Genomic DNA, 12,816 nt, shown 5'->3' with positions numbered 1-12,816 from the left:
GCGTGAATTGAGCGTTACAAACTAGAAGCCTCGAGTTCTACAGGTCGCTGTATATTCACATGACTGCGGAGGCTCGCTAAACACATTTGACGTGACATCAAGTTACTGAAATAGGAAGGCCCTTAAGATGTGCTCCCGGTGTCCAATTTGTTTGTTGTTTTCATGAAATTAAAAGTGGTATATATATATATATATATAAACTTGCGTGATTATTATGATCCCGCGGTTGTTTTGTGCACAACGTGGAAGAAACTATTTTAAACGCAGTTAACTGAAGCGTAAAATGCCGGCGTCTGCACCTAGCAGGTTTAACTTTTGATCCACGTGGTAATTGAGTGTTGAGTTTTACAGTTGTAATTTTCAAAGCATAGCAGTGGTCTTCTAAAAAAAATTATAACATTTTTTATGTAAACACTCGCATGGTGTTGAAGACGGTTGTGCCACATTGACGGACCAATCGGGTGCATCCCTCGAGCAGTTGCAATTCCTCTCAATGTTTTGTGTGAGGGAGAAATAAACAGCGGAAACGCTTTGGTTCAAGAAAACTTCCTGATAAAATCGGAAATCGGATATTCACATAGAGACATCCCACGCTCTAATATCGCATATTTGAGCGAATTCGTGCAGTTACACGGTTTACAATATATTGTTATTCGAAAGAAAATATGCCTTAGAATAATCTCCGGCGGAACCGACAAACGCGGCACATTTCCTAATTGAGGCATGTTTCGTCGCTGAAAGGAGACAACGGGGAATACATGCATTTGTGCAAATGCACATGAATACATGCATGAATACATTCGTGTGGCCCAAACCGTGATGCCCCCCCTTGCGTTCGCGTCCATTCAATTTCCCGTTAATTCCTGAATGGCAATTTTTTTTTTATTTCAAGTACAATAAGAAGGTTTCTTCTCTTTGCGCCCTTCAATTAGCTTCATTACGAGTTCCGAAATAGAGCTTTCTTTTGCAGCGGCTACGAAGACACAAAAAAGCCTCGTTGTGCATATTATGTAGTCACACGAGGGCCTTTAAGCTGTACCTATGTGAAGGATGCACTCTAAAAAATATCTGTTTTTGAAATGTGCTTTGAATGCCCAAGAACTCTTTTAGCTAGTGAAGAACGGTTTCACCTGAAGCACTATCGTCCCTTGGTGCACTAGAGAGGATACCGGGCGATGAATAATACTTTTTTTGGCATAGAAAAATGACCTTAAAATAGTGCATCGTAAGTTTGTGGCGAAAATCCTCCTTAGGAGGTGGTCAAAAAAACGTTTAAGGGTGCAAAATATGGACAAGCCAAAAAGCGCATTACGACCATAATTTGTTTAGAGTGGATGAGTGCCTGTTCTTAGCTTTTAAGTAGGGTTATGGACCAAATGTCTTTGTACCGCCAATGTGCACTAGAAGTCATAAATATTCCCAATTTCCTTGCTCACAGGAATGATATTATTTCTAACACAAACACCCTCCAGAAAGGACGACGAGCGAGTTCAGTCAACAGTTTTAAAATTAGCGAACAACGTTAGGAAACTGTTGAAGAAAACAGAAGATGGGAAAGACGCTGTCTTCTGTTTTCTTTAACAATTTCCGAACGTTGATAGCTGATTTTGATTATGTTCAACTAGTACCAACTAGCCCAGCTCACCACCGTTCTTCAAGCTCAGTCACTTGAGTTAGTTAAGGGCTTGCAATAAAACTTAATCAGAAACATGTTGCCAGCTAAATAATTGAGAAGTTCGAATGTTGAGTAGCTTGTATAGATTTAAAAGCCAATCTATTTATTTTAACGATAAACAACACCATGCGATATCCGCGTTTAAAAACGAAATATTTTTTTTTTTTCAAATTTATTGGCGATGGTTTCGAAACAAACATTTTAGCCGGGAATGCGCCTGGACTGCTTAAACAAGTATGTCGACTAAAGCTGTGAGCTTGTCGGCGTAGTCCCGTCTTTGATCCTAGTGTGATATTCATGGGAGTAAGAGATTCCGTAATGAATTGTCGCTGAAATGTCCATTGCCAAGTACAAGGGAGTCTAGAAACTCTACATTTGATGCAACGCGTATTTGAAGTGGCAGAATTACTACGATCGAATTTTCGACATTTTTAGTCTAACTGCCGACAGGTGTGCGTGTCGACGATGCCCCACTTGTGCGCGGAATCAAAACATTATACTCTGAAATTCTGCGCTCATCCGGGTCCTCGGAATCGTGGCACGACTGCGCCTCGATTCAGTTTCATCTAACGGTGAACTACGGCAGACAGCGCCCGTCGTTGCATCCAATTAAATAGCAAATGAGCGTCACATGACCTTCTGGAGGGACGCAGCGACGCACAGAACACACAGTCACGTGATATGAACACAAAGCTGGAATTGGCTGGGATGGCTCGTACAGCCGCCGCGGTTCATCGTAAGATATTACGAAGTGTAGACGCCTACAAAGGGAAACAAAGGGGAACAACGTAAAAACAAAGCGGCGGAAGAAAACTAAGACGCAATAAATAAATTAGGCTTCCGGAGGCGCTCATTCGATTTGCCCCGAACGGGGCGAAAACGCGGGGAAGTTAAGCGAACTGGACGCGATTCCTTCGAGTGTAGTCACTGAAGTGCCCGCGTAACGCCATCCTCGAAATCTCTGGAACCCGTAACACAAATTACAAGCATAAAACAAATCAAACTTTCATTCCCGTAAGTGGGTTTCGAAGGAGCGGCATTGAGCTTGCACGTAGGGCGCTTTTGAAACCTAGGAAACGCACAATTGTTGCCCCTAAGTGCAATCTACCCGTAAATAAGCATCCAAGCCTCAAGGAAGAATCGCACGCCTTTATTATTATTTTTTTTAAGTGTTGCAGCTAAACGCGGTGTGGGAGAAGCCCTTTAATAATGTTCTGGTACATCTCGGAATGAAGCACCGTATCAAATAGTTCCATGCTTATGTGTCCCAAATATTTAAAAATAATTAAGTTGCTCTAGAGATTTTAGCCTTTGGAATACGTTAATGACCGCGATGACAACTATAAGAGATGCGAATTAAGATAATTAGTTTGTTAATTAGTCAGCTTACTAATTTCGTAAAAGGTTTTTAATTGTTTTCTTATTTGAATTTGTTTTTGTTTTTTTTTTCTGGAAAAAAAGGGGGTAATGCAGTATTAATCTTATACCTCAAAATGAAAGAGCTTCAGCCCTTCAGTTCTCCTTAATATCTTAGTGCGTGCTACGGGGCGAGAAATTTCACCCATGTACACAGCTCCAAACCGAAACTAAGCCAGCAAAAATTGCCCGTGACGTCGTAACCCTCCACCCTACGCTGGCTCCGCAACCCGTCTGTTCTCGCTGCAATTGCAGGTGACGCCAGCAGTGCGACACAATTGGGCAGAGCTGCCGAATCAACGTCCCGGGCACTCTTTGTGCGCTTCGTTTCTCGCCCTAATGCAGCCCTTACGTATAATCTATTGAACTTCACATCGCGGCTAGAACACAATGAGGTCGAGCAACAATTTTACCACAACATTAAGCCCCCAAAATTTTAAAGAAAAATTTAAAAATATATGAAACTTTTAGTTACTTATCCAAATAGTTAACAAAATGTGTCTCTTTCCAGTGGCCCCCATGGACTCCAACTTAGCCACGCGACGAAAAAATTCCTAACGCAAATATCCTTTGCTTAAGTTCTGAACGCAGCTAAATAAAACCATCTTGAATACCAGTTTAGCATACCTCAACACTGCCAGACATGCGTTCGCCGAAGTCTCGAGAAGCACCAGACGAGACCGAGCTATGGGTTCGACGATTTTCTGAACTTACGGTCGCGGTCACCCATTAACACATTCGGCTGGGACATGGAACGGCTGGATTTACGATTGGTGACGTCCCATGGTAGCACCAGGCCAAGGGGAACGATGGGTTCCGCGGTGCATCACCCAAGTACGTCTCCAAACCCGAGATCAAGAGCTGGGTGGCGTCCCGATCAAGAACAACGTCATACGCCATGGCAAAATTTAATGTATCTTTGGACCGATAGGCCCCTAATCACAATTTACACGGTAAGCTGCCGTGCAAAGGGGGCGAGGATGCAGAGGATCCCGAGGATGCTGACTGCAACACAATCGTAGGCATCAGCCTGGACTGGAGGTCTAATTACAGCAAATCTACGGCTCTTAATTTGCAAATATTCAAAGCAAATTTTTTTTGCTTGTTATTGAATAGATTTTTTGCCTAAATTTCAACAGTTTTTCCGAATTTCTTCATTCAGGGGATTGAGTTCCAGACACGTTAAATCCAAGCACTACTGCATGTGTTATCAAATGTTTTTATCTCGGGGAACACCTCTATCTTCTGAACTGCAGCCACGAAATCCAAGCAAGCCGCTACATTAATGCAATAAAGTTGTGAAGAGACTTAAAAACCTTATATATCAAGATTGAAGTCACCATACCTCAAACAGGAATCTTAAACCTTTTAACTTAAATTTTACTTAAATGTTTCAACTAAATGGGCTGAGAGAGAAGTTATTTACTCCTCTTTTTGGTAGATATCCGGATGAAACAAAGCTTAGAAAGCGTTTTCACCGGTCCAGAATGCCTAAAATAAGAAACTGACGGTAGAAATTTTAAACTTAAGACTACACTGAAGGCCAAGAAGACGTAAAGGGGCGATATAAGATAAGTGGTTAAATAAAGTAGGATATAGTGCAGAGTGTTTGGCCTATAGTTATACATTACTCGGTGGATGAGATGTGCTATAATATCTGCAAGCTCAAAAATGCTTGACCAGGTGGCAGGGACGGTTGAGGAACTTTGGGAACTCTGGAAAACTCCTTAGCTCACTCTGGGGAATACCTGGGTTCACGGTTTGAAAAACCGTAGTAGATAAAGAGCGCACGCCGGTACGTCTGTTGTTTAGTAAGAAACTACCCAATCCTGCTTTGCACTTCTCGTAAGGCGCGTGTTATTTGGAATCTTGTTGTGTGCCCCCTTCGCTTACTTTTTATCATGGTTTAAGCTGGTGCTCCGAAGACCGAAGAAACCCCGAACCAACATAGTGCCCGTCTCATAAACCCCAATGAAATGAGGCGAGCGCGTACCCGAGCTTGTGGGTGTTGCTGGATGGTATGTACCACAGTAAGAAAAAAGAATGGTCCGGCAGACATTGCATCGTTAAGTTATACTCTATATTTCGTTTCACCCTAAATCCGACAGCGACCTACGTAACAATCCGATGCCTTTATTCGAGCAGCTCCAAGACAGCATCGTCACGGCGCTGGTGGTCTTTGTTTGTGCGCTATCACCAGAGAAGCTAATAACCGGCATAAATTATACTCAAAATTACGTGATTAGTCTAGTCGATGACTGCAAACGCGGAAAATCGACGAGGCCGTGGCCTACGATGCACTTTCGGCGTTGTTTCATATGCTCCATCGAAGTGCACCGTAGGCTGCGTTGGGGCTTAATGTGAAATGGTGTTTTGCCATGCGAGTCACAGCCACTTGGACTTTCAAGCTTACAGTCACAATAATTTTTAACACCGGAGCGTTGGGGAGCTTGTGTCGCAGAAAAGCCGGCGCTGGCGTCGCTGGTGTTGTGACAGGAAAATCCCGATTGGTCCATGGGGTCATGACGTCACAGCCAGACTTGTACGTAATCCGTTACAAGTAACGAAATTACTTGTAATCCCTTACATTTATCGGTAATTTAGTAACGGAATAATTACATATTTTCTAGAGTAATTTTAAAGTAATTCCATTACATTTTTTACGTAACGGATTCCTTGTAATCCGTTACATTTTCTTTTTTGTCAGAACCAACCCCCCTCCCCCCCCCTCCCCCCCCCCCCCCCATTTCTAAATAAAGTTTTTTCTTTTTTTTTTGTAAAGTCGAGCGCAGTGACACTGTCAAGCGAATCGACCAGCGCAAAGGGAGGCTTGGCACTCTTCAGTTCCGCAACCCTTTTTTTGCAACACCAAGCCCCTGAATCTATCCTTTTTTTAGACCCTAACATCAGTGTCAAAAAATCCAAATGAACAATTCTACGAAAAAAAAAAAGAGGGTGGGGGGGGGGGGCAAGTCATTTCCGCTTTTTTTTTTAGTTCCTTTATTTTTTCTTTGCGATCGGAGACGTGGGGGGGGGGGGGGGGGAGGGGGGGAGCACAATCACCAAGTGATTGTGCGCCTCTTCGAGAACCTCGAGAACCTCGAGGCGGTAAGTGCACTGAAAAGAATTAACAATGTCCTTCTCGGTTATAGTGCCTACGACCATTTTCATAATGTCACAACACGAGACAACGCTCCGTCTACCCTATCCTTTTTTTGAGTCAGCTTTTTGCGAGCACTTAGAAAATGGTAATAGTCTTCCTTTCTTCTTCTTCCTGTTTTGCCCCAGCAGGACGCATCTTATCTCAAGCAGATATTTTTACAAATAAAACGTAATAGTGGCTGACGTAGACTTGATATTCTGGACTTGAGGAGAGTGAAATTCGTGAGTGGGGCCATAGCGCGGCTTACTTAGTACTCTACCCTTTGCTGCCCGTGGCGTCAGCCGACGTCTATCTGGAGAACACCAGAGTAAACTGCAGTCGGTCCGTGCTCCGTGCGTTTTTGAACGGCACCAAGAAAGGTACACACGGCAAACGTGCGTTTACTATTCCTTGTTTAACCGACGTTCTAATTAAATGTTGTTATGAGTGTCCTTCTTTTTCTTTGGTTACTTATATTTATATACTGGAAACTTTTTTTTTATTCACCAACGTCTCAAGTGGAGCTCGAACGAACTGTTCAGAACCAAGCGAAGAAGAATATCGAGCCAAACCTTATTTAATATTTAATTATCCACTTACTGTTACAACTATGCTTTGCTGTTGATGACTTCTACAGCTTTGCGACTTAGACAACGGAGAATTTTAGTAGATCGGTCCGATGACTCCGATAATGATATCGGATACTTCGCCGCCGTCTTTGCGTATGCATCATATCGTTATCGAGTACCGTTATCGCGGGTATCGGAGGTATCGAAAGGATCTACTAAATCTCTCGAATAGCAGGCAACGGCTGCAACGACGAAGCTTTGCTCTAGATTCGAGGTAAATAGTACTTTCCTTGCTTCGCTGAAAAAGCTCAATGCAGAGCATGAAGCATTCGTGAGGAACAATATGGCACTCCCATCCAGTGCCTCAGCTCAAATGGTGTTCAGCGTAACAGTCGACATATTGAGTAAGAAATAACACAAAATGTCTGACGAGATTTTCGAGAGCCAGTTGTTGCTCAAAATACTCAAGGTCATTAAATGGAACAGGTGGCAACAATAAGAACTTGAATAACCCTCTTCCCTTTGTTTCTTACTTGAAGACAATAATGTTAAAAGTAACGCCACGAAAGTAACGGATTACTTTTTGGGGTAACGGTCAGTTACTTTCACGGGAGGGTAATTGTAATTGCAATAAATTACAATTTAGCCTCGAGTAATTGTAAATGTAATTCCTTACTATTTTTCAGTAACGTGTACAAGTCTGGTCACAGCCACCTGTCCTCGCGCGGGAATTTCAAGCAACCCACAACGCTCACGTGAAACGTGACGTCACGCGTGGAATGAAAGCGGTTAAAACGCATGTCATGTAACGCGAATTGAAGGCCACTACATGTCTCAAGTGATTTCATTTTATTAAGTAATAAATTGGCCTCGAAAAAAATATAAAATTATTTTAGGCGAGATTCGAAACCACGACCATTCGTCTGTGAGCCAGACACGTGATGCGATGCGATGCGATGCGATGCGATGCGAACGGGGCACGATTACGCTATCGCGTTCAATTCTTAAAGGCAAAGCTTAAGACTCCATCAAGTTTTCTTACTATTGTTAATGATCTCTTTTCGCAGCACATGCCAGGTAAAAACAGATAAAAAGAAACATAAAAAAAAAACTAAATTGGCGTTACTACCTGCCTTCCGCGGTATTCCGAGTTAACCTAACTATAATATTTTTTTTTTTTTAATTTTCATGAGACTAGATATCGGTGATCTAGGTTAAAATCTGGATTCGCAGCCTGACGTCTCCTTCACCGCCTAGAGTGCGTGGTGCCGGGACTCAGCACAAATAAAACGAGAAAAATTAAAAAAAAAGAGATAACAGAAGACGTAACACAGAAACTTCACGACGGCAAATAAAGCAATATAATCAAATACGAAGACGGAGGTTGTAACTAATTGTCATAACCACCCCTAAAATATAATGATTGGATTTGACATATTGACATTTCATACCAGCCAAAGTTTTCGTATTCGTAAGGATTTAGTAAATCAGGAATATTGTGCGTCGTCATTTGAGTGGCATAATTTGTTCGTGGCGTGACCACCCCCAATATTCAGCGCCAAGAGGAGCATACACATTATTATATTTTGAAAGGCAACCAAGGGTTAATAGAAATCTTGCGTTCCTCATTAGCTCTATCTTAAGGCTGGGACTCAGCCTGGAAGGATACAAAGTGTGAACATTGATAATGTAGAGTGTTTTTGTTTTGTTTTTGTATTTCGTATGTATGGCGACTGAGAAGGAACATCAGCTATGGCCCTTACAGTTTTTTTGTTTTTTTTTGACAAATGTATTTTTTTAAGTTTCTTCGAAATGTTAATACCCCAAACTACGTGACAATATTTTAAGTGAAAGTAGAACAAGGAATTATAAATTAGTAACTTGACGCTTGACGGTAAAGTATAACGATAACGGTTGGGACCTGCCAACAATTCGAGCCATCTTTGTTAAAAGGTAGTTAACATGGTGATCACAGGACACATTATCCGAAAAAAATGACCCCTATAATGTTGAAGGCGACATCGATCCCAGACCCGGCTAACGATCTTGTCGATGGTGATCAGACCCTTCCTGTCTGAGTTTTTGCGGCAAGGCAGCCATCTTGTCTTTTTTTTTTTCATATTCTCGGTGGTTTAGCCATCTGAGAGCGTCGTGAGCGTCGTACGAGCGGATCACTTTCCCTTCACAGATTCTTTAGATTGGATGGCAGTCCCACTCGACACGGTCAGTTCGGTACACGGGACATTAATTGGTGCCCCTCTCGCGAAAACATCGGCCGGACTGGCCGATGTATTCGGAGCCGCAGTTGAGGGGGATTGAGTAAACACTCTGTTTCTTTCACGAAAAATAAACTGTAACGTTTTTTTTTTTTTTTTTCTTTTTTGTTTTTTTTTGGAGCAGGCGTTTGCGGGTCGTAAGAGTTGACTGCTTGGCTTATGGACGATAGCTTGAAGGGGCAAGAGAATAACACTTTCGTGCCAAACCCCGCAGCCAACGACTTGAGGCGGTGTGCCGCGTTGTGGACGTATCGCATGCACGCATACTGCGATGACGCAGGTGAACCCTGCCCTCTTTCAATTGGTGCCTGTCCAATCATTATGAGCTCTAGAGTCATTTCCAGCAGATCCTGGGAGTAACCGCCTTGATCAAGCGAGAGCTTTGCAAAGGGCAACTTTTAGCTACCAATGGAGGCAGAACTTTGTCCTAGAGGACGTCGAAAGGGTCTTTAGTATCCCATTTTTTACGGTTTTTGAGTGGTAGCTATTAAAGGGGAGCAGGTGCTTGCACGACTTCTGCTGAAACGACCAGCAAAGACCGGATCCTGTAGGTCGAAGTTGAACGTCCAGAAATTGGTGTTCCTCAGAGGTTGGGTCTTTTTTCGTGAATTTGAGGCTGAACGAATTGTTCGAGAACGCCTGCTCAATTTTTGGGGGATCCGAGGTGTGAATGATCAGGTAGTCGTCTACATACCGATAAACTGATATCTTCGGGGACAGGGTCGTGAGCGCCTTTTGAATAGCTTGGTCGACGAAAAATAGGTATATCTCGCTCAGGGTGGGAGCGAGGCAAGAACCTATGCATATGCCTGACTTTTTCTAAAACACTTTTCCCTCGTGCTCAAAAACAGCGGATCGAAGGTACAGCTCCATTAAGTCATGAATCCCAAAAGAAAAAATCCGGACGAGTTCTGAAATTTTAATACTCCGTGAAGGTGAACTGCCTTAGATACGAACCTAAGTAAGTTGGTAACGTCGAGACTGTAATACAGATCCTCTGCATCTAGGGAGAACATTCCGATTGCCTCGGATGTGGAATGAAGGGGTTCAAGAGCTCTTAGCAGGTCGAGAGAGTTCTGAATTCGGAAGGCATAAGGTAAGTCTAATACTGCGAGGCTTTTCTGTAGGTATAGGGCCAAGTGTTTTTGCCAGCAACCGCGTTCGGAGATGATGCTGCGAAGCGGGATGCTAGGTTTATGTGTTTTTGCAAAAAAAAATATATAAAAATACTGTAGAGAGAGAAACCCAATAGTGTTTTTAGGGAAGGAAGGTTAAGGGCATCTCAAACACGTTTTGCCTCCGTGCGAAGAGACCCTGAAGGTCGCCTGCCAACCGCGAGGAAGTTCGTGTTGAGGGTAGCTGATACCTTCTCATCCAGTAGCTGTTCGTCGAGGATGATGAACTGTACTGACTTGTCCGCCTCGAGGACTCTCAAATCTGCGTAGGGAAGCTCCTGAACAGAAGGGCGCACATCATTCCTTCCAGTCGAGCTTCCTCTATGAAAACGCAGAGATCTTAAACCGACCTAGATAAACTCTTAGCGGCGGGCCTCGGGATCCTGTGCTGCGACCTCATGAACAGCAGCCAAGTGGTCCGCTCTTGACATTGGAAGCGGCGGCGAAAACTTTGGTCCTTGTGAGAGAAAAGCCTCAGTTGCCGAGGACAACTTGAAGGATGTCAAGTATTTCTATGTCCTTTCCTAATTTATATTTATATTTTACTCCTACCAGCACGCTCTTCATTTCAAGCTGTAAATAAGCCGCCATTTTATTTCGAAGCAGAACGGACGTTTTTCTTTCTGAATCTATAATACTGATTATCTGTGCTGTGTGTGCGTTTTTTTGCATAGTCAGTTGAGGATTTAGATGGGTGCTGACACGGCGTCTTTTCATAACAGATCTGCCCCCGTAGGCCTTGTTCGCTTGGTCTCTCAATGTGCTTTTTGTTACAGTCTTCTAAGGGAGGCTCATTGTGGAGGGTCCGGCGTCGTTTCATTCCTACGCGTCAAACGAGAGTGTTGTGAATGGAGAAGGGTGTTTCACTTTCCCTATATAAACCCTTATATAAACAACTCTGCCCCCCCCCCCCAAAAAAAAAAGATAAATAAATAAAAAAACCTTATCGGTGTTTGAGACGCTTTCCGTGTCTTTTTTTGGTGTCAGCTTTCGTATTTTCTCACTCTGGGGTTTCTTCAAAATGTTTAGTATACACCGGCTTACTTTTGCCGTAACGTTCTGTTCGGCTAGATAGTGCATTTTTGTCTTTGTTTTTATTTTAAAGCATATAATGATTCTCAACTGAACCCCTCCCCCCCCCTTTCTCCCAAACTTTTGTCCGTTCGAGTGTTTGTGTACCTTTACTTCGTACTTGTAGCGAGAAAATTTACCTCACATGACTTGGCGTCACGTGGCCTTTACACCTACATACTCAGTTTTGGCTTTATATCTAGAGAGACATGGACGTTACGTGAACATTATCAGAATTTAGTTTCTGTATGAAATTTAAGGGGTATATTGCTAAATCGATTCTTTTGCATCGTATTGTATTTCTTTTGATTCTGCCTGCCAAGGCCTGCAGGGAGGAGAAACAAGCATTTCTGCCTGACCAGTACTTTCTGTCTGTTGCACTTCAGCAACTGTACTTCCAAAAACAAAATCAACATTCAGTACAGTAATCGAGAAAAGAAACATAAATGGAAGACGTGCTAGAAAGAGACATACTAAAGCAATGGTTCGAAATACGTTCTCTATCAACTTTGACAACAGAAGGAGTGAATATTAAATAGTTGATAACACCAAACAATAGATAGTCGCAAAACATTGTCGACGAGAAGAGAAGTTAAAAAAATAAACTGTGCATTAATATTATACATATCAAGTCTTGTACACACGACATCCTTCAACAAATTTTTGGTACTTAAAAAAAAACAAAAAAAAAACGATTCTTCATTTCCGAAATGACTATTTAATATCTTCTAAACTAACTGAAACAATTGTTCCTTAAATACAACGTTCTGTGCATGAAAGGACTTTGGAGATGAAGTTCCCTCTCATTTTTAAACCCTTAACGTAGGTTCTCTTCTATAATATTCTCTTTTTCAATTACCGCCCCAAAAAGCAAAGTAGGTCGATGTTGCCTAAACCGCATGTATCAGTTTCTTTTTTTTTTCTTTTCTTTTTAACTTTTTCGTACGGTTTGCTTGGTTCTACTAAATCCTAGCTCAGTTTTCTTTCTATAAAAATCTATTGTATTTTGGCGTGGAACACATTCTCTTTATAATGAGAAAGGAGATTAAAGCGCATGCTCCACGTAAAACACGAAGGATCAAATTCGCCATTAAGTATCAGGGGCGCGGATATCACAGCCAACTCAAGTTCCAATTCACCAGCTCGAGGTCGTTTACGCGCCATCGAGAAATGCGTCCCACTCAGCCTGCGAACTCTGAAGGAAGCTGCTCCATCGGCGTCTTGGTTTACAAGCATGTGTTCGTTTGCCCAAACCAGGTGTAGCCTTTGCGCTTGCAGAGAAACCAGAACCTCGCGAAGGGAAGCGTTTCTGCATGCCCCGCGCCAAGAGCAGTGCCACCTCAGCGCCGGGACAACAGAGCGGTGTGCTGCTACACAACAGGGTGCTTGCGCGAGACCGTGATGCAACGCTACTTCCGGTTTGAAGTGCCGTTCCGGAATGAATGTCGGTGCATCTTTCGTCTCCTTTCGCTTTATTTGTTTCCATGTGCCG

General features: G+C 42.8%; 1 protein-coding gene across 1 annotated transcript in view; it reads right to left on the bottom strand.

The window, feature by feature from the left end:
• Window positions 1-12,816, bottom strand: part of LOC120841721 (parathyroid hormone/parathyroid hormone-related peptide receptor-like) — a 294,650-nt gene that overhangs the window by 172,089 nt on the left and 109,745 nt on the right. The gene's annotated exons all lie outside the window — the stretch shown is intronic.

Source organism: Ixodes scapularis, unplaced genomic scaffold, assembly GCF_016920785.2.
Source record: "Ixodes scapularis isolate PalLabHiFi unplaced genomic scaffold, ASM1692078v2 PGA_scaffold5__190_contigs__length_132052651, whole genome shotgun sequence".
Taxonomy (NCBI): Eukaryota; Metazoa; Arthropoda; class Arachnida; order Ixodida; family Ixodidae; genus Ixodes; species Ixodes scapularis.
The sequence above is the reverse complement of the archived record's forward strand: the minus strand, read 5'-3'. Positions and strand labels throughout refer to the sequence as shown.